Raw genomic sequence first — 23,141 nt, 5'->3', positions numbered from 1 at the left:
TATACACGAGCGTGACACCCTCAAAAAAGCGCTTAGTTTTCGAGATACTGACCACAGAGGGATGAATGGCTAATTTTATTCATACTTTATATTTTCGAGGGTGCTGAAAACGAAAATGAAGTTTATTTTGAATTTTATGTGGGGGAACATTGTCAAAATCGCAATTTTAACCTAAAAATAAAAAAAAAAAGAAATCACGTTTTTTTGCGTTTACCTCGCTACAAGTCTGTTCCATTTTAATATTTTTTTCTGAAATTTTTACAACACTATATAGCTGTAACATTTCTGAAGACAAAGGTATCTGCTCCAAGTGTTTTTATTCTTATCATGATAAAGGTTATGAATTTTTCAAAGAAAAAGGTGCGGATTTGTGCATTACAAAGTTTAATCGCAAAAGTTGTGTGACGAAGTTTAAAATTTAGCTTCTCAATCACGTTTATTTTAAAGTAAAGAGTACAAAGAAGTTTTCTGGCAAGTTTTAGATCAAAATGTTTTATAGAAAAAAAAAATTAGTGCAACTTTTAATGTCAACATTAGAAATCCCCAATATAACGCTTATTTTTTTAGGGACAGACAATCTAGGTCTAATTTCTCGCATTTAGTACTATCCTTGGATTATAAGCTTTCATTTGACACCTCATTTGTCATTTTACCTAGTATAATCACGGAGAAGTAAACGTTATTATTCTATTATTCTTGTAAGTACATTTAACATTGATTGAAATTATGAAAGAAATATTATAGAAAACAGCATGGCAACACTGTGACTCACAAACATAAAAATTCAGCTGTGCGTTACATAGGGTGCTTTAATATCCAAGATGTCCGGTAAATCATCGGAAACTACTTTTGTGGATCGACAGCGTAGCGCTGCAGCGTGGTCCGTCTGGTTTTGCCCTAAATGCCATAAAGCTCAAAATTACTACGCTAAAATGATATTATCAGTCGTCTTAATATCAGTGGCGTAACAAACTCCGTCGGGGCCCCCCCTCAGAATTGGAAATGGGGCCCTATTTAAAAAATTACTAAATGCGGCTTATGTAACAAAAACGTATATGTGTTAGTGTATTCATGTACTGTTTATAACAACTTACATTTTTATCTTTATTGGTATATAATAAAATAGAACAAAGATTAAGGGCGTACGCGCAAAATTTCGTGCCAATGCTTTTTAAATGCATTCATTTTTTTCGAATCCTGAGAAAACTAGAAAGTATTTTTGAAAAATTTAAATGCAGAATGAAATATTAATACGTTATTACCGAGGGCCGAAAGTCCTTGAAAAGTTACATGTGTGAAAAAAAAAGAATATTTAGTATGATTTTTAATTTCAAATATTTCATTCAAAAGAAAATTTTTGTTTATTCTAAGGGACTTTCAGCCTTCGGTAATAATGTAATCTTTCATTCTGCATTTAAACTTTTCCAAAATATTTATTAGTTTTCTCAGGATTCGAAAAAAATGCATGCATTTAAAAGGCATCAGTCCGAAATTTTGCGCCTATACTCTTTAAATGATTACATTATTACATAGTATTATTCTCTGAGATAAACCATTTTCTACGTGCAGTATTATCAGCAAATATATCCAGAATTTTATTAATATCTATCTGAAGGGCAAATTCGTTTTCAAATACTTATAAGCGCTAGAGAAGATAACCGTGCTTCTAACATTGTACTACGAAGATATGGTTTTATTAACTTAAGTTTAGAAAAGATCTCTCTGAACTAGCGATTGTGCTGGGTAAAGTTGAAAACAAGATGTACGCATGACACATTTCTGGTATGCAAGCACTAGTGCAATGAAAATCTATAAGAATAATTTTGGCTGCATCATAAATAGAGCTCGCCGATTCCAATTATGTCCTTAATGATTTTCTGAAAAATTGCAGTTGCTCCAAAAACTCATCAACTGACGACTGACGGGTACGCAGCATGTAATTTACTAGCTTCTGCAAAAACTTCTAGGTCCGATTTGAAAAGATATCCACTTCTAGGATCTAAGACTTTAAAATCGTTGTTCACTTTGTACATAGGTACTCATATATCCAGCTTGAATTTGTTCAATGACTACATCGAGATTTACGAGAAACACGCCTACTCTATAATATTTATATAATATTATGTTTCTTCAGGGTTTGAGATGCGTTGATCATGTAATAATAATTCATCAAAATGCTTCTTAACTCTACCAAACATTTTGATTTTAAAAGTACAGAGAAAGCCACAATCAGTAGCAAAATTTTTGGATTCTTATAAAAATGACGTAAGTATGGTTTTTCCTAAAGATTTGATAAAAATTCTTTACAGTGATGTAAAAATACTGCTTTATTTTGTAAAATAGATGGGAAGGCAAATTCAAACTGTTCCATTTTACTTTTTAAATTATTAGCTGTCATTCTCTATTCACGATCTGTGGTACCTAGTTAATATAGACAGTGTTTTTAAAATTGACATGTAGTTCTGCTTTACACCAAGCTCAGTTTGAAACCTGGATGACCACCTAGTCACCGATAGCGTTTTTAGAGGAAGCGATTTTGGTTGGAAGTTTTTCTGCATTGTTTGCTAAATCGAATCGAGGGAAGTTTTTGAAGATATCCAGGCACTGTTTAAAAACGTTGCATACGCATGCGTAAAATAATATATCAATAACATATTTTTACATATATATTAGACGACAAGATGGGGCCCCTGATATATCGGGGCCCTCCCGCAAGTTTCATGCTGCGGGGGCCTCTGTTACGCCCCTGCTTAATATCTTATTAAAAGATCAGATCTTGTTAAAAGTTAAAACTAATTGTTGTCCGTGAAACGAAAATAAAGAAAAGTCGTGAAATAAATATTCCGTCAACGTTTTTGTATGTTCACGGCTACCTTATTTTTTATTAATTTGTTTACAAAAAAGAATCAATTTTTCGAAAATCCTCGACACAACATTCATCTCGTTATAAACCACTTTGAATATTAAACAGGTCTCCAACTCATGTAGTTCTTGTAGCCTCCTCATTAAATATGTATAGTTCTACTTCACATATGCAATTTCAATTAGATATTCTATAGACACAGGAAATGACATTTCTTTAAAGTAAGAACATAAAAATAATGAGAAGCCGCAGCGTTTTAAGGGCGTCGGCTAATTGTTGTGTAGGTGTTTACTAAGCACCTGTCAAGTCAACACCACTTTCAACTTATTGCTACTCATTGAAATTCCTACCGGTACGAACGGTGGTCATATTGAAGAAAAGGTCATAAGTAAATTCACCAAATAGTGACGTGGATTCAGTAAAATTTATGAAGTAGGTGTATTTTCTCGTGTTCATACAGAATAATAATTGTAATTTGAGATTTATCTATATACTTTCAATGAAACTAGAAAAATACACGGGTTTGTATATGTATAAATCAGGAACAACATGCATGCTGCCTAGAATTTGGTAATGCCTTTCAAGAAGAACCTATGTAATTTCAAAGTCAACTAAGACGGGCAATAAACTTCTAACAACAATTTTTAACTAATATTATAATCAGATAGTATAAGTAGAAATAGAAAATCAAATATACCGAGAAAAAAACAATGAAACAAAGAAAAACGTTTAAACATATTTGGAATAAAACGTATCATACAGATAAGAAAAAAGATTATAGTTAGTATTACAAAATTAGTGAGTGAACAAAGATACTAATATGTAGTAGGGGGGAAAGTATGCTAAATTTGTAGTTACTCGAGCGTTATGGGGACCTATTAGGTTGTGATTATTAGGTCCAAAACCAAAAAAAGTTAAGGCAAGTTTTCCAAAAAGTGGGGGACTTTCTGTAACGATTAGTTATTACCATCGTTACTAAAATATTTATTCCGATCGGAACTAGGTATGCAACCAACTTTACAGACACATGTAGTTGAAGTTGCAGTTGATCGACGACAAAGTTGGTAATATTTGGGGAATTCGGAATCTAGAAGTTGGTTCGTGTGTCGATACGGCTTCCGGCTGACGTGGTTGTCATTGTAGGAAGAGCTATTCGTCACTTAATTTTCAACTCTTGTACAGTCAAGACATCAATCTCCAGTGGCCATTGTAAGAATATACCTTTTGGTTGAAATATTTTATTAGAAGATTAGTTTACGTTGGAAGGAGTTATTTTGTTTTGGGTTTTGTGAAGTGTTTTGAAGAGAAGAGTTTTTGTTTCAAATACTTTTTTGAAGAGCAATGGGTATGTATTAAAGAAATGTCTCGTATCTATGTTTTTTTCTTTGAAAAAATAGCCCTTTATTCATTTTCAATATCTTACATATATTATCTTTAAATGAATTATTATCATTCAATCATCAGATTTGCAATACTTCAATACCATCGCACTTATGTTTCTACAGATAAAAAAAATTATTTCATTATATTTCCAGTTCAAAATAAGTTTGGAATCAATGATCATTTTCATTCTCTCCTTTCTATAACTCCATAGAGTAATCTGGATTACAAGATCCATATTTACTTGTTCAAATACGTCCTTATATTCGGTTAAAAAGGATTTTTCCAGTCAAGGATAATCAAGGTCAATGACACTTCAAGCATGTACATCAAACTTCATTTTTTACTTAGATTTTTTCTCTGTCAAGTTCTGATAAGGTGGTACACCTTTTTTTTAGAGGCCCTGTTTCTTGTGTTCTCGATGACAATCAGCTGATCAAGGTTTTTTTTTTATTCTTTTAGCCACTGGAGAAGACGATTAAGTCCCCGATTTGTTTTTTTTGTTTGGAAATAAAATAAGCAATTATTTTGGGGCTTCTTTTGGTTTGGATTGGGATTATTTCTGTTTTTTTTTTTGGAATCGACATTGATTTTTACCGGTACTAGTAAGCACCCCCTCGTCGGACCTCCGTATTGTGGTTGAGTATCTCTCTAGGATTGGGAAAACCGGAGAATACCTACCTGGCTCTCCCATCATCAACCTCACCAGGAGTTTGGAGAATCCACAGGCCCTACTTTTTGTAGAAGCGACAGGTTTTTATAATAAAATTTACATTTTCAATTCTTTTAAATAATTTCTTGCAATTTTAATATTTTTTTCAATAACTTATAAATAACCTTAATAATTATATAAACTCATTTTTCTAAAATCAATTAACTTTATAATATTCAATAATTTTTTCAACAAATTTTATCTTTCACTGTTCGTATCATTCATTTAAAATAGTCCGGGAATGATAAACTATCTGTTAAGGTGTTGTATACAATATCTGGGTTTTTAATTCCTATTTAATAACATTTATTTCAGTTAACAGGTATTGTACTCAGGTTTATCACTTTAGGTCAGATACGAGATTGTCATCCAATACTGTAACCAATATTAATATTATATTTTTGTTTAGGTAAATAACTTGTGATTCCAAATAACTGTCTTGGTCTAATTAATTAAATTTTTTTGTTTTATTTTATTTTTTACTGTAAATCTCATTGTCGACAGGAGCGTACTCTTCTAGTACGACAGGTACTGGTTAGCTATTGTATAAATTTGTATATAGAGGTATAGGTATATTTGATTAAATTTGGTTGTACATACTTATATGTTTTATTATCCTACCATTTCTAGTATCTATAAAAAAAGTATTAGTTAGGTGCAGCAATAAAAGTCACTCGGCGAAGCATTCATTAAATCCTTCCCTGGCGCCCTCATCCGTTCTCCGTAATATCTTCTCGGTCAGTAGTTCTCTTTCTTTTCATTACTCCTTATATTAATTTATTTTCTTTAACATTCAAGTACTTCATTAGGTACCGTCTTATTAGGGCATGCAAATTGGCATAATCCTCCCCTGAGCCCTACTGATAAAGTCTCTTGAATTTCCAGCTAGCCTATCTTCATAAAACTTCCATAACTAATTAAACTACCCCTTCAAAGCTTAGATCTGTTCTGTTACATCACACCTTATCCGTTACATTTCCATTTTTTATTTAATTTTCCATTTCCAACAATCGTTTTTTCCGATTATAGCGCCATCTATCCATAATTCGAAAAAATGTTTCAAATAAAAGTTGCTTATCTTTACGTAAAGAATACAAATCTACAATAAAAATTGGGGCTCCTATTTAAAGTTTTAAAGTAATTGTTTAATTATTAATTCTATGTATAATTTATCTAATTAATATAATTTTAGTAATTACCTATATTAAATTTAATTTAAAAAAAAACATTCTATGACCGAGAAAAAAATAGAGCATTTGAATGCGGATTTGATCCAAAAACATCAGACCGTTTACCATTTTCATTACATTTTTTTTACTTGCTATTATTTTTCTAAATTTTGATGTAGAAATTACGTTACTCCTACCATTTATTATAATTTAAAAAATTAGAAATATTATTAATTATAGAATTATTATTGTTTTTGTACTATTTTTGTGCTATTGTTTTATAAAGGCATTATCGATTTTGTTGTTTTTAATTTTTTGTTTTTTGATTGGCTTTGAACATATATGTATTGCCGTTAGCTGATGTCTCAATATAGGGGTTGTTAGTGCTTCGGATACAGTTCGGTTGATAAGACGATTTTGATGTATTTTCCTCGTTGGATATTCGTCAAATTTTTGTGATATTTAATAATCTATTTTCATTAAGAAACCATTTCCAATTTATTGTGTAAATTGGAAAATAAAGTTTGTTTTTTTACGATGCAAACATAATGCCGATACTTGTTTAATTTCAAATCATTTCCGATAATAACAAAAGTGCAATTTTTGCGGGACATGTGAGAGTCCAGCGGGACAAGCGCCAATCCTGTCCCACAGCTAAAATCGCTTTTCCGCCCGTTTTTCTTCCCACGGCCGCGTGCATCCCTAATGTTTTCCAATTTTCCAAAAGTTCCTGTCATTTTGTTTGATCACATCGTAAAATCGTCTGACTCATTTCGAAACTGTAATTCGAACCATTGAGAATATAATTTGTTTTGAATAACAGTTAATATATTCAATTGCATGTATAATTAAAAGCTGCTCCAACCTTGTTTGCAGACTTCTGACTTCATTTTTTATACGCCTTTGTCAACCGAATAACGCAGGAAAAGAAGAATGTTTTAATGACCGTCGTGCTGTGCCGGTCAACCGTCCGGCCGCAGTAATAATAAACTCGAGGACAAGTGTCGGTTGGGTTTTAAAATTCTACTTTTATGGTGGAAATTGGCTTTCAATGTAATACCGCAACGTAGCAACGATTCTGGTGTGATCCTTCGTCAAAGGAGCGCTCCGGACTCCGGTTTGGTCAGGTCGTAACGTTTTCTTTTGTTAACTATACAATAACAATTATACAGCTTTACGATTAGGTACTACCGCTTTTTTTAAGAACTCACAAAGCGTTGACCATACACAATATATTATGTTGTTGAATTTTTATTAGTTCATGTTGTGACGCTGTTCCCATATAAAAAAATTTCAGATTTAGTTTCGTTGCAGAGTCCTGTGCACAAATGTCCCCTTTAATCAAATCATAAGGGCACCGGGCGAATTTTTTGGGCCGAAATTGTTTTTTTTTTCTACGGCCGTGTTAAAAGAGCCACTTTCACGAACGCATTTCGTTTTCGAAAGTTATACTTTCCCGCACGGCGTGCGTGAAAGTAAATTTTCCCGCACGGCGTGCAGGAAAGTAAAATACCTTGTAATATGGCATTATAATATATTATAATACATGCAATACACTAATATTCAGATATTATTTACTAATTTATTTCAAATTTATCTTATTGTGTTCATATTTTAAGAGGAAACAGGTAGCCAAAACGCGTTCCAAGATTGCGGCTATAATTTTGAATATTTTTTCGAGATATTTGGCACACGTATTCGTAATATAATAAAGAATGGCGGTACAGAGCCCAATTTGAAAAATATATTTATATGTGGAAATTACTCTGTAATTAAATACAATATTAAAAAAACGAGCCTGTACCGCCATTAAGAAGAACAAAAAAATACACTTTCTTCAAATAAACTTTTTTATCCGATGCCTAGATTGTGTGTCATTTTGGAACTACTAATGAAATAAAAAATTTTAGTAGTTCCAAAATGACACAAAATTTAGGCATTGGATAAGAAAGTTTATTTGAAGGAAGTGTATTTTTTTGTTCTTCTTAATGGCGGTACAGGCTCGTTTTTTTAATATTGTATTTAATTACAGAGTAATTTCTACATATTAATATATTTTTCAAATTGGGCTCTGTACCGCCATTCTTTATTATATTGCGAATACGTGTGCCAAATAATCTCGAAAAAATATTCAAAATTATAGCCCCAATCTTGGAACGCGTTTTGGCTACCTGTTGATCGCTACTGTATCACCTTATGAAATAAGCGCGATTATTTCATTCATAGGAGATTCTGACCAATAGAAAGCTACATAAATCTAAATTAAATCGATTATTTTTTGATGATTTTAACTTCCAATCGTATAGTAAGATATTTAATCACGTGTTTAATTCTGTCCAATCAGATTAAAATTATACTGAGAATTATCTACTGTAGAAAATTACCGATAGAATTTTTTTAAGTAGATTGTTTCTGTTTAATGGCAACCAGTTTCCTAGTTTTGACAACTGTCACATTTAAGAAAATATCCATAATATACGTATTAAAAAATAATCTTACGAATATCACACGACAGTAAGAATAAATAAGAAAATAATGCTTCATTTTTACTCAAATTTGTTGTCATTTCAACAAATTTTCTAAAAACTGTCGCATTATTTTCAATTTATTCTCACTCTCTTGTGATATTATACCCGATAATTTTTGATAATTTCCCGTCGTCAAGTATATTACATCAGATGCCCTTCGTTGCTACGAAAAAATACATTCACTGACATTAATGAAAATTAATGTTTTAAAAATTATAAAAGTGATGACTTTCAACCGTCAAATTAATATTTATAACAACTGTGTGTTTAATTGTACTAATTTGTACTTACATAAATAAATTACAATAAAATTTTGGTGTTGAACAGTTTTATTCGTGAAATAATCGCAATTAATATAGAATTTTAGAGCTCTTACTACTGATAATTCGATGAAATAAAATTATTTTGACATAATATTTAAAAGTCAGATCAGTAGACAAGTACAATGGTTTTGAATCGTCGTCACAGAAACCAATATCGTTGTCGTGGTAACCCATTATATTGAAAGTCTGGTTTTGACAACCTTGTCAAAGAATTAATTTGTGTATTTTCACTTCTAAATAAAAATTGATATAACTCTATTTTTTGTGGCTTTTTTTCCAAAAGTACGGATTTAGAAAAAATATTGTTCCTAACTCATGCGGAAAGTGTCTTCCTCGCACTCGACTGCTTGCCGGAACTCCGCTATCACGTCGTTCGGGTCAACGGTAGTCTCGTGCGTGAAAGTATCATTTTCCGCACTAGTTAGGAAAATAACTATTTTAAACAAATTCAAAAGATAACCTTTTTTGCTCCAGAAAATATTTTTTTAGGGATTTTGGATCATTCTAAACAAAAAACGTCTCTTGTCAATTTTTTTCAAAAGTTGATAGTTTTCGAGTTACTAAGTGATTTAAAATCTGAAAAATGCGAAAATACGCATTTTTGAGACTTACAAACTCATAATGTAAATTATTATTTTTGAGATTGGCAAGTGCCTAAATTGAAGTTTACACATTCACAATCCACGAGGAAAAGAAACTTCCTGTAGCTGGCTGTATACCATAAATCACAAAAATACCAAGTTTTTTGTAAAAGGTATATATTAAAATACCCTAAATAAGGGTGACAATACAAAACGTTTTCGGATTAAGGAATCCATCCTCAGTGTTTAAAAGCCCTAAAATGAACTATAACCTAATTAATTTAGAGAAAAGTTAAAAAATTGACAGGTTTTAAAAACAATAGGCCATACTTACAAAAATTGCATGCCTGAGCCACCAAAATGTATTGAGTAAAAACCCTTTAAATGTAAATGATATGGTTGTTTTACATATTTATATAAAGATCATCTGATGTTAAAGATATGCCTGGATGTTACCCAGGGCAACACAGGACTCTTCCCACGTGGTTAGAATTTTTTTTTTTGAGAAAACCTCACACATTGGATTTCAATGGCCTACTGACAACTGAATTCAAAAGCAACCCAAAATAACTGTCAATGTAACCTAGTTGTATTATTACTTCAGCCACAACGTTTAAAGATTATTTTTAATGTTTAAGATAAAAAACAGTATCCAATTTACATATATTAGAATTAAAGATGTTCGAAAAAAGATGGAAAATTTTTTCCTAGAAATAATCCATTAATTAAGTATTCAAATAGGAAAATAAAAATAAAATGTTTGCGTTGCCAGAAGTTATGCAGTCAACAATACCAATAGGCGTTGTATTAGTGGTATGAAATTATCAATACAGTTAGACAAATAATGGGAAAGGCCTTATACGGACGTCTAGGAACACAAAATAGTATGTAATATGTAATGTGTACATATGTGTACGATTCTAAGAGTATTAATTAAAGGATAATTGTTTGATGACTGACAACTTGCTTAGAAGTCGACCCAACATATGTAAATTGGATAATGATGGAAAAAGTGATATGATAATTATAGAAATACTGTTTTGTTTTTATATGACTGAAAATGAAACTAGAGTAACTTGATGAAACTAAGTCCTCCAGAGACCTGACATCAAATTGGTTGTAAATGAAGTGGTCCTAAAATATGGGGGGGGGGGGAGTTGGAAGGTATGAAAGTCTGACAGAGTATGTTGTGATATTGGACCAAGGAAGATGTGTAGGGTGTTGTTATGATAGGAGAGTTATCTAATCGATAAGCTATGAGATAAGACTTAGAAGAATAGGTTGGCTGGAATGAAAATAATTGAAGCAAAAATATAACTCGAAATGTTGTGGTAAAGGCGCATCTTACTTATATCCTGGGTTGACCAAATTACTAATGTGGAAGTCCTGCGTAGAATGGGGAAAGAGTGTGAAATTATCATAACCATCAAAACAAAAAAATTAGAAAATCTAGGACATGTAATGAGAAATCAAGAACGTTACGGCCTTCTCCAACTGATTCTCCAAGGGAAGGTAAATGGTAAAAGAGAACCGGGAAGAAGACGCATTTCCTGGCTTCAAAATTTACGAAAGTGGTATAACACGACTACCACTGAACTGTTCCGCGCTGCGATAAACAAAGTCGAGATAGCCATGATGATCGCCAACACCCGGAACGAATAGGCACTTTAAGAAGAAGATAACTCGAAAACTATCAACTTTTAATAAAAAATATGACAGGCCTCACAACTCGCACTAAATAACAGTTATACAGCTTTTTTTCAGAACTCACAAAGCCGTGACCATATAAAAATAGGTACATTGTCGAATTTGTATGGGTTCTGTGTGTGTGTGTTTCAGGTTCAGAGCCGTGCGGTACATCTTTTCAATATGATGCAAGTCTTCGAAATGCCGCCCCTTAAGTATTATTGAAACTTAACTTTTATGTTTGTTATAACAAACCAGCCTTTTTCTGTTTCATAGACCTAGAGAAGGCGTTTGATAGAATCCAATTAAAAGATGTGATACACCTTCTATATGAGAAAAATTTACCACTGTCTATCATAAAACTGATAGAAAACATATATGTAAGAAATAAAATAGAAATGAAAGTCAATGGAATAATAACAGAACCCACAGAAACAAACACAGGAATCAGAATCATAGAAGCGAAATTCGGCCAATCAAAGAATTAATGAGAATGTCTAAAATATAATCAATACTTTTAATGGGAAATAAGCCACAATTTTACCAAAAAAATGATTTTATTAACGTTTCGAAGCCCAAATCGGGTTTCGTTGTCAAAATACAAAATACTACTCAAATAAACAAAAATGTTGTTGCTAAGTAAAAAAATTCTTCTAATAATTTATTTAATTTAAAAATTTTTGGTAAAATTGTGGCTTATTTCCCATTAAAAGTATTGATTATAAAAATGCCACAAGACAATAGCTTCAGAACAACGTCTAAAATATAGATTAAATTTATCTTCCTCTGTTAAGAACTCATCCACAGATTTTTCGTAATCAAATTGGCGCCTTTTTCTCTTGGCTCGAATTTCATTTTCAGCTAGAAATTGGGAACTTATATCAAGATTTTCTGCAATTTCATTAGCAGTAATTTTCATTTGGTCATAGCAAGATTGTCTGTAACTTTTACATGTTGCAACATATTTATACTACACCGCTTTTGCATAACTTTTCTAAATTTGTCAAAATAAGTCCTGTTAAACCTTCACCGGTTGAACTATCTTCGAAAAAAACAGTAAAAAATTCCTCGATAATTTATTCTGACTAGAATTAAAAGCGACAACTCTTATCGTCAATGAGAGCTGTTTAATATGACTTACGTCTGGGGTACAATCCGCGATTATCGAAAAATATTTAGCGATTTTTGCTATTTCGATAATTTTGTTTAAAATAACATTACCCATTAAACTTACCAAGCCTACTGCTGCTTAAATAAGTCACAAACCACTTATCAGACTATTGTTAAATTCTCCTGATATGTTCTTCCATTACTGGATCAAACTCAGAGAGCAATTATTGTACTAACTTTAAAAAGTTTTCATTATTAGGTTGAAACAAATGACAAGTTGTTCCATGAAAAGCTAAACATTGTGAGGCCAAAAGTTTAATTATTTTTACAACTTCTCCCCAATCTTGAATTATCCATTATTACATTAGATTTTACTGATTATGCCGCCCCTTGTGATGCCGCCTGATGCGACTACCTCACCGCATCATAGCACGACACGGCCCTGATTCAGGTTCCATAAAAATATCTCTTCAAAAAATTTAATTTGTTTTCTATGTCAAAAGTGGAAAACGGTTATTTAACCCTTAGAGGAAACCGTAGCGATCAACAGGTAGCCAAAACGCGTTCCAAGATTGCGGCTGTAATATAATAAAGAATGTAAATACAATATTAAACAAACGAGCCTGTACCGCCATTAAGAAGAACAAAAAAGTGCACTTTTTTCAAATAAACTTTTTTATCCGATGCCTAGATTTTGTGTCATTTTGGAACTACTAAAATTTTTTATTTCATTAGTAGTTCCAAAATGACACAAAATCTAGGCATCGGATAAAAAAGTTTATTTGAAGAAAGTGTATTTTTTTGTTCTTCTTAATGGCGGTACAGGCTCGTTTTTTTAATATTGTATTTAATTACAGAGTAATTTCCACATATTAATATATTTTTAAAACTGGGCTCTGTACCGCCATTCTTTATTATATTACGAACACGTGTGCCAAATATCTCAAAAAAATATTCAAAATTACAGCCGCAATCTTGGAACGCGTTTTGGCTACCTGTTGATCGCTACTGTATCACCTTAACAGAAAAGGTCACATTTTTGAACACAAATAGACAGGTCTAGTCTCACAAATGATTATATATTATCCCTAAATACTTTTGTTATTTTAATGTAAGATATTAATATTGAACATCAATAATAACGTGAGTGTCGATAACGATTAAATTAAACTGTGAACCCGAGGCATATCCATGCCATCGAATGATGCGAGAAATCTATTACACTAAAGCATCAGCAGTTTACCCATATAAACCGTTTCATTTTGTACTCTGCACCGAGTATAGCGTGAAACCAAATAAAAATAGACGGTTTCGTTTTGATTCAATTCGAGTCTCTTACCATCCTCTGACACGTGTTTCTAGGCTTGCCCGTTATTAAACTTCTGGGTAAACTGCTGATGATTTAGTGGAATAGATTCCCAGCGTCGCCCGATGGCATGAATATGATATAACTCAGGTTCACAGTTTACTTTAATCGTAATCGACACTCACTTCATCTTACCTCGTTAGAGGTCACTAAAGGCATACGTTGGTAGAATTATAAATATATTTAACAATCAGTCGGTGCGTTTTGATTCAATTCAGTCTTCTTACAAAGCCTCTTTGATAACGGGTAAACCTAGAAATACGTGTCAGAGGATGGACTCGAATTGAATAAAAACGAAACCGTCTATTTTTATTTAAAAAGAATAACCTTATTCAACGTTATAAATGTGGTCAATTAGATATTACTTTATTACTCCAATTGGGGAAATAAGCCACAATACCAATGTTATCATCTAATTTGTAGTATAATACTATAAATAATTTAATCTATTAAGTGAATCAAAACAAAACTACCTATTTTTATTTTATTTACTCTATCTTTTAATGTAAATTCCAGATAGGTACTCTGGTTTTGTTCTACAGTTCTAAATCTGTTTCTTCAAGAGTTTGTCTCCAGTCTATCAACATTCTACTATCAGACTAAAATCAGTCTCTTCTATACCATATAATGTATTCTATGTTTGTTCTCTCTAAATATTTAACAACTACATACTGATAGGGCACCTTAAAAGATTTCTACCTTGATTATTTTTTTGTCTTTTATAATTTTGTATGTATAACTCGATAAAAAAAAGAAATGAAAATACTGAACAAGTGAATAAAATGAAATACTTAGGGAGTCTAGATTACTGATGATCTAAATCCAGAATCAGAAATTTACCCAAGGATAAAATACTCGAGAGCAGACTATTTAAAAGTGAGGAAATTTCTGAGTAACCAAAGATGCCATCTGTAAATCCGATATCAGTCCGACAGTCTATTCTTCTTTATGTCTTTATTTATTGAGCAGTTAATGGTGACTTAAGGAGAATCAGAAAGCTGGAAGCTTTTGAGATGTCGCTGTTTGGGAGACTTTTAAAAATACCACGGACGTTTCATATTACGAACGAAATGGTGTTGCACAGAATGGGAACAGAACAGATAGAGAACATTAAGTAGGATGAGAGCTGCTTCTTTCATTTTTCTCCTTTTCGCGTCCGTTTCTTCCATGATTATTGATGCATCATACCATTGTATATTTCATGCTCTTTTATCTTGATACCTTACGCTCTTGTGGTTTCTCCCACATAGAAATTATTGCATTTACCGGGTATTTTCTAGATGCAGTTCTTTGATCTCTCTTGTATGTTGTTAGGTTTGGTTTTGCACAGGATAGATCTCAATGTATTAGTTGTTTTGAATATTGCTATGATGTTGTACTTATTTTCTATCCTTTTTAATTTTTCTGATAAGTATAACTTAATCAGTTTTTTTTGACAAGGATAAATTCAATATCGTATAACTTCGTTATGATAAGCCTTTAATGGATGATATCCTTATTCGAATCGTTTCGTAGAAGGATTTCAAGATTATCTGTTATATTGGGTAGTTCTATTATATAAAATTTCTTATTTATAAATCACAATCAATAGTCATTTTTAACAAAGATGTTAATGTTCCAAGAGTTTATTTTATAATTTTTTATTTTTCCTAAACGACGAAGACGCGTTTTTATTAATAAAAATATAACAATGGATATTCAACCAATGTATGATAACTATCAATGCACTCATACCAAAGCTGGGTTAATTGTGTTTACACAAACTAATAATTGCACAAAAATTACAACTCTCAATGATGAAACAGTTGGAAGTTTTCAATTTGTCTAGCAACCAAAATATGTTATTTCATAGTCATTGGCATGAAAAATTACCTTCAACTCAATTTAACATAACGTTCAACTTTCACCTAATTTGTTAAAAAACAACAATAACAAATTGCAGGTATACACACATTTCATATCTGACCCAGAAACAACATTAGTGTGTTATTAGGCCTTGTGCAATTCTATATTTTTCTCGTCCGTACGAAATGATCCTCTGTTCTTGCTTGATTTAATTTTACTGTTTTCAAAACAGTAATTTAAAGTCTGTCGTCATTTCTCTCTTGATTTATCATTACGTGTAAGTCATTGGTGGCGAAAAATATTAATTACAACAGATATTAATGAATCTAAGACATTTATATTGGACAGGAATAAATTAATATGATTAATATATGGGTTTTCTCTTCTTACATGTTTGCTAGTTGTACAATACACCACAGTGATGTTGTTTTAATACGAGGACCGTCGTAAGAGGGCAGGAATAAAGATGTTTTCGGCTACCTTAGTATGATGGAAAAACAGATAGATATATGTATTATAAAGTTTTATTTGTGACGACTGGCGACGACTAATAATGAATCAAAACTGAGATGATTAATCTAGAAACGTCGCTATGATATAAACTATGAATACTGTCCTGTAGCAGTAACTTAACTTGGATTAAGGCACATTATTTATAAATTTGAAAAAGCAAATTCACTTCTTGATAATGTCAAAAAAACTTACGTTTATTCAATTAAAACGGCTGATAAACTTAGTGCAACTATTGCACTAGTATTCGTAATGATAAAATAAACGTAAATAAACGTTTTCGTATTAAATAAAAAATAAAAGGGGAAATCCCATTGGTTGGTTGTATACCATAATTTAAAAAACTTACAATGAAGTAAATACTTTGATGTAAATGACATACATATCTTTATTATAAAATTGTGGCTGAAACCTGGGCTCCCGACGTATAAGAACGACAGAGATGTACCGAGAAGAATGCTGCACATACCTTGGACAATTCTTAATTCTTAACCAACTTGACATTAAAAAAAAGTTGTACACAACATGTAAGCAGTGAATTGTACAGTTCTCTGGTCACGTGGTTCGCAGGGGTTCTGCGAACCCCCGGAACACGAACCCCCCGGGTTCGTGTTCCCAAGAAGACCAAGAGGACGGTCACCGGGTCACCAACCAGATGGTAGAAATTCAGAATTCAGTAAGCCACTCATTCTGGGAAACCGTTAGAGCAGCTGAAGATAGAGACCAATGGAGAATTTTTTTAAAAAGTATTGAAGGAAATCACGATCCTCAGTGGGAAAGAAAGAAAGATAGAAAGAGAATCATACATATTTGGTTAAGTAGTATTATGTACAGATTGTTTTAGATATTAAGATTACACTGAGCTTTATAATTGAGTATTAAAAAAAGGAGATAAAATAATACGGTAAACGGGTACTAGTAAAGGGAAGGGGACAAAACAATTTTTACAGAATTGCTTGTGGGAAAAGAAGATTAGTGGGAATTGCTTGAAAAGATCATTAGTAAGATCTAGTAGCATGAGTCATCCCCGCAGAAGATGAGGCGATGACATGTTAATGATCAATTTTTAATGACATATTAAGATAAATTTGTCTCTTTATCTTCATTACAATTGGAATTATTATTAAATTAAATAATAAGTATTCAAACTATTACAGTCTAGTTCTTTTTAGCATCAGTACAGATTCTCTGGTTTATAGGTCATACTATAGACATAGACATGTCAGAATTGCACTGACATTCTTAAAAATCTTTATACGTAGGCCACTCTTAAGAAAATCAATAACAACTAGAGCAAAAAATAGATCTACTACAACATAATTGGATTATAAAGCCAACAAAAAGACTATTGCATCCAAAGCCTACACAAGTCTGCGATTGCCTTGTCAAAAACGTTATATTTGCAATGATCTTCCCACTCCCGCACATTTCTAAAAATCCAGCTCAAAAAGACACGCAACTTCACAATAAGGTGTGTCACGTTTGTAGTAATAACTACATATGCAGGGCAATTTCAGATATACGGAATAATAATGACTACTATAATATAGGTACAGTCACAACCAACACAAAATTGCATTCAGCCAAAGTGCGGGAAGACATAAACCATCCAATCTAAATATGTGTGTATAGGTAGGCAATAAAACAGCGAACCAAACATCGTGTCTAACTACTGTGCAAATTGTCTTTGCGTTTAAAATCAACGGAAAGGATTACAGTAGCACCGTGACGTTACCCGATTCCACCTAGACGAGGGTTCGATGTTTTATTGCGCTCTCTACGCATCTTGGTAAGCTATGTTTTATGTTATGTTATGACGTTATGAGCTATAAGTTACCGATATAGGCGAGCGGTTTACCCCTATAAGCAGAACATCAACCGACCAATTTTTTTGCATTTCTAGCACACCAAACCTTTTTCATTCGATTCCATTGTATTATGTAAAAGTATTTTTAAAAGTTCAAATGCATTTTTATTTTAATTTTTCCAAGTAGGTCGGTAATTGCTATTAAAAGATAACTTACAAATTAAAAAAATTTCCCGAATTGCTCGGATTGAATTTTTTAGCCGTATCTCCTTGACGTAACTACTTTTTCTCTCTTGGTCATTTTTCCAAAAATGCTTCCTTTTTGACTTTTGAGTTCGCTAAAAATATGGACCCAAATATTTTTAATATACATATTATGGTTTTACATTGCGCTGTATACACTTACACAGTTGGTACGGCGATATAGGCACGCGGCCCGTAGAAATCTTTGTTTAACTTAAACTATTTTTTAGCAAGATAGAAATTACTTAAATTACTATTCTAATTGGGAAATAAGCCACGATTTAACATGAAAAATGATTTTAGGTATTGCCGTTTCGACTTTCACTTCGGACGTCGGCGTCGTTATCAATAATATTTTATGCCACAAAGAAACAGAACAATAGCTTCAGAACAATATTAAGAAATTACTTATGCTCGTCAAAATATTTTGCTTATACTTACGGGGGTAGGCGCAAATTCTTGGTCCAATGCTATTTAGATGCTTGCTTTTTTTTGAATCCTCAGAAAACTAATTAGTATTTTTGAAAAAGGGCCTAGCCGGGTAAGATGATGAAAAGTGCCCCCAACTCGATTCGAATTCCGTATAGGTCACCGTTTAGGATATATAGTGAAACTAACTTTCTGAAATTTTTAGCCCCCTAAGTGGTCATGTGACCCACCTAGAGCCTAATTAGGGTTTTTATGTTTTTATTTTTTATCTCAGCCGCATCGAGAACTAGCGAAAAACTTTAAATAAAAAAGTTGTAAGCTTTAAAAAGTGCTGTCCGAAAAAATTTTTTTTTCATTTTTGGCGGGAAATTTAAATTTTAGAACGATTTTAAAATTTTAAATGAGTATAAAAAAATAACTAAGACATCCGTTTTCACGAAAAAAATATATAAAGTGTATTTTTGCATAATGTTTCACCCTGAATTTTTTCAAATTTTTAAAATTGGTGAAACGCACCTTTAAAAATAAAAAACCGCATTGTTTCGGTTTTTTTTTCGTTTTTTTGATACAATTTTATACATATTTTTAAAAAAAGGTAACACCGTTACTGGAGTAGGTAAATAACTGAAAAATAATTGGGGTTTGCTTTATAAAAATTTTTTGTAACGCCATCCATTTTCAAGATACAGGGCGTTGAAGAAAACAAAATTTTATACATTTTTTACGATTTTGCCGAAACTACTGGCAACATTGTAATAAAACTTGGCGGGTTTTAAGAGGTAGTTATTGTGCATGTTTTGACATACAATTAAGGATTTGATATTCATCATTGGCGCGCTTAGGGGTAATGGTCTGAACTTTTCAAAGAAAAAAGATAGTACGCCACTGACATATTTCAAATTAACAATCATTTTTGAATTCCTCGTTCAATTTGCGATAAAAAAACTATCTTCTCATTTTTTCATACGAGGCGCCGTTTTGCTGCAAAAAATAAAATATCTTAACGCTTCCAAAGTATTCGAATTAGTTTTTATAATGGATGTACGAGTTTATGTAACTACATAGGACATAGATGTAGAAACTACTAAATAGTAGTATTTTATTTCATAGAAGTTCGAATACTTTGTAAGGGTTAAGATGTTTTATTTTTTGAATAAAAATAGCGCGTCGTATGAAAAAATAGGAAGATATATTTTTTGTCACAAATCAAACGAGAAATTCAAAATCGATTGGTAATTTAAAATGTCAGTGGCGTACTATCTTTTTTCTTTAAAAAGTTCAGACCATTACCAGTATGCGCGCCAATGATAAATATAAAATTCTTAATTGTATGTCAAAAATGCACAACAACTACCTCTTAAAACTCGCCAAATTTTATTACAATGTTGCCAGTAGTTTCGGCAAAATCGTAAAAAATGTGTAAAATTTTGTTTTCTTCAACGCCCTGTATCTTGAAAATGGATGGCATTACAAAAAATTTTTATTAAGCAAACCCCAATTATTTTTCAGTTTTTTGCCTATTCTAGCGACGGTGTTACCTTTTTTGAAAAACATATATAAAATTGTACCAAAAAACGAAAAAAAAACCGAAAAAATTCGATTTTTTTTAAAGGTACGTTTCACCAATTTTAAAAATTTGAAAAAATTCAGGATGAAATATTATGCAAAAATACACGTTATATATTTTTTTTCCTGAAAACGATTGTCTTAGTTATTTTTTTATACTCATTTAAAATTTTAAAATCGTTCAGACGTTTAAATTCGGACAGAACTTTTTAAAGCTTTCAACTTTTTTATTTAAAGTTTTTCGCTAGTTCTCGATGCGGCTGAGATAAAAAATAAAAACATAAAAACCCTAATTAGGCTCTAGGTGGGTCACATGACCACCTGGCTAAAAATTTCAGAAAGTTACTTTCACTATATATGCTAAACGTTGACCTATATGGAATTCGAATCGACTTGGGGGCACTTTTCATCATCTTACCCGGCTAGGCCCTTTAAACGCAGAATGAAAGACTACATTATTACAGAGAGCCGAAAGTCCCTGAAAACTTCTATAATGTTTATTTGAATAAGTTACAGGGGTGAAAAAAAGAGCATATTTAGTGTGATTTTTAATTTCAAATATTTCATTCAAAAGAAACTTTTTGTTTATGCTAAGGGACGTTCGGCTTTCGGTAATAATGTAGTCTTTCAGTCTGCGTTTAAATTTTACGAAATATTTATTAGTTTTTTCAGGATTCGAAAAAAATGAATGCATTTAGACCAAGATTTTGCGCCTATCTCTTTAAAGGTTTAAAGGTTAAAAAGCTCTTTGTAGGATTACAATTAATTTAGCAGTTTTTCAGAAAGAAAAATTAAAAAAATCAGTAATTAAGTCATTTTTCAACAAAAAATTGCAAATGATTCGAAAAGAAAGCATTTTTCGAAAAATTACCAAAAGAGAATAAGTATTTACATCAATGAGATATGCCAAAAAAATGAAACTAAAGAGCGATTCGGGAAATTGTTTTTTGCTTATTTGTTAATGACAATTTCCAACCCATTAATAAAAATAAAAAAACATTTTAACTGAAAAAAAACTAATATTTTACCTGCAGATTTTAGTACTTAATAAACTTTTATATCTAGTACAAACCTGTAACGCGGTTTGTTGAAAACAGCTTACCTGAAACAGAAAAAAGTATTATTAATTTTGGCTCCCAAAACTTGAACGTAATTTTACTGTTTGATACTTGTACATGATTCATACTCATAACCTACATCTGATACATGATTCGGCTTCCTCCTCAAAAGGCGTGGGTTTTTTAGTTCACGGAAAATCGTCTGTAGCCGTGTAGCCCAATAAATGACCGTTTTGGAGTGTATTTTTCAGGGGCAACTCGGAATTGCATGAAAATTTGGATTTAGGTTCTACTTACCCTCCACTTCAAAGATGAATTTGTGCCGTTGGTTGCTTTTACTTGGGGGGTGTCATTTACCCCTTCTCGGTGGGTGAAAAACGCGTGTTTAAAATAAGGCTGGAAATGGATAAATTGACTAATTTTAAGCACTTTTTGTTCTATAAAGTTTTTTACCAAGTCAATACTTTTTGAGTTATTCGCGATTTAAAATGTTGATTTTTCGACAAAAAAACTACGTTTTCAGACCGTTTTTCGCAAATAGCTCAAAAAGTAAATATTTTATCGAAAAAATTATTTTTAGCAAAAGTGTAGCTTATAAAAAACCTAAAAAAATGGTGTACAAGTAAAGTCTACAAATTGAGCAGTAGCAAAGTTGTAGCTCATGAAAAATACGTTCTTATTCGTCTAATTCCAAATCGAATAATTCAACGCGAAATCACCGAAGAATGAAGCAATTTTCGGGAAAACCTTATTACCATTTTTAAAGTATCTAAAAAAGCGTATTACTTGTTTTTTAAGTAAGTTTCCAGCATCAAAAATAAACGAGTTACACTGAAAAAAAAAGTTGCCCCCTTTTTCTGGTAAAAAAAAATCGTGAAAACCTCCCTCTATTTAGCACCCTAAATGAAATTAATTGTTACCGCTTTACCATTTATTTTAACTGTATTTGTATTTTTTATATGATCTGTAAGTCTGATTGGTTTGAAGTGCTTATTTATGAAAAAATTTGGTTTTATAGTAAAAAACAATTTTCTAAAAATTTTTGAAAAATTTTCTTTTTTTCAAAATAACTTAAAAAGTATTAGAGATAAGCAAAATCTTAAAGAGTAAAAAAATGTAGGTTTTGCTATTATAAATATGCTAGTTTCATTTTGTTCCTCCGTAAGACAAAAATTGGTTAAGATATGGCTGTTCAAAATTTGCATACACTCGTGATTAGTGACCCATTCAATATTTTTCAACAATAACCCTTTCAAAAATAAACACTTTAAACCGGTGAGACTGACAGATCATATAAAAAATAGATAGGTAAGTAAATTGTTTGTAAAGCGGTAGCGATTAATTTCATTTCAGGAGTTAAACACGGGGCGATTTTCATGATTTTTTACAAAAAAAAGAGGGCTATCTTTATTTTTAGCGAAACTCGCTTATTTTGAATGCTAAAAACTTTTGTTAACAATTAAAATAAAGCTTTTTATAAACACTTAAAAAAGTTTAAATGGGTTTTTCCCGAAAAGTGCTTAATTTTTCGGTGATTTCACCTTGAAATATTCGATTTGGAATTAGAACGTCTTTTTCATGAGCTACAACTTTGTTTCTACTTGATTGATAGACTTTACTGATACACCATTTTTTTCAGCTTTTTATAAGCTACACTTTTGCTAAGAATAATTTTTTCGATAAAATATTTACTTTTTGAGTTATTTGCGAAAAACCGTCTGAAAACGTAGTTTTTTTTTTGTCGAAAAACCAACATTTTCAATGGCAAATAACTCGAAAACTATTGACTTACGTAAAAAACTCTATAGAGCACAAGTTGCTTAAAATTAGTCAATTTATCCATTTCCGGTCTTATCTTGAACGTATGTTTTTTCACACCCGAGAATAAGCGACTGTCACCCCCGAGAATAAGCGACTGTCACCCCCCAAGTAAAAGCAACCAACGGCACAATTTCAACTTTGAGG

Source organism: Diabrotica virgifera, chromosome 7 (genome assembly GCF_917563875.1).
Source record: "Diabrotica virgifera virgifera chromosome 7, PGI_DIABVI_V3a".
Classification (NCBI taxonomy): Eukaryota; Metazoa; Arthropoda; class Insecta; order Coleoptera; family Chrysomelidae; genus Diabrotica; species Diabrotica virgifera.
The sequence above is the reverse complement of the archived record's forward strand: the minus strand, read 5'-3'. Positions refer to the sequence as shown.